The sequence below is a fragment of the Nelumbo nucifera genome, chromosome 3 (genome assembly GCF_055504915.1).
Source record: "Nelumbo nucifera cultivar China Antique chromosome 3, China Antique-T2T, whole genome shotgun sequence".
Taxonomy (NCBI): domain Eukaryota; kingdom Viridiplantae; phylum Streptophyta; class Magnoliopsida; order Proteales; family Nelumbonaceae; genus Nelumbo; species Nelumbo nucifera.
Genome location: NC_142651.1, coordinates 77116153 through 77117198, shown reverse-complemented (window position 1 = coordinate 77117198; position 1046 = coordinate 77116153).

The following is a 1046-nucleotide window of genomic DNA, read 5'->3' as shown; positions in this document are numbered from 1 at the left end:
TATTCTGTGTAATCTCAACAAACTTGGACAAAGCAACCAAACATGGGCCTATCCATATCATCATGACAGAACGGAGTTGCTTTACCAATCAAATAGTTGCGCATTTTTAAAGGATCAGCACATGGCACAAATGGAATATTGAAGTATCTATTCTACTTCACTTCTGCCAGTCATTATATTTGTATCCAAGACCAAGTGTTTCATAAGCATATCCCGATGGTACCTTTTAATCACACTTCAAATACTCTTTGTGATATTGATATTTTGAACATTTATCATGGTCAAATGCTCATGACACCCCTTTTGTCAAGGTTAAAACAGACCTTGTGGATGTAAACCTATGCAACATTTCACCTTATGAATACATGTATTTGTATGGTTATGTCTTAAGTCACTTGTGGATGTAAATACCAATCTTCACCATTGATATTTTATAAAACTAGCAGAAGTGCACGCACATGTATCTAATGTGGAAATATATTTAGTAGTAAAAATTACTTAATATGAAAAAATAGTTTTTTAAAATAAAATCAAGAAAAAAATCACATTATAAAAAACTAGATTTTTTCATAACCCTAATGTACAAAGATTATTACAACTTTGAAGAATAATTGATTACATATAATTATTCTAATCAATAGTTTTATTATTATTTTAACTTTTAATAATTTATTTTTAATTTATAAATTTATATGTATTTTTTAATTTTATTCTTATTTTTAATATTTTTTTTATTTTTTATAATTTGTTCATAATTTTCAATATTATTTTGAATTTAATAAATTAATTTTATGAAATAGTGCAATTTGTACTCAAAATTACCAATTAGTATGTTTTAGGAGAAATAGTAAAGTTACGGGATTTCATATGCTGAAGCATTGATCCAACACAAACAACCTTATCTACTTAGGCTATATTTGAGAGTGCTTAAAAATAAGTGCTTATTTAGGTCATAAAGTACTTATTGGTGTTTTGGTACTAAGCCCGAAATAAATGTTTATTTTAAAAATATAGGCTTATTTTTTAGGACAAATTTAACTAATTGA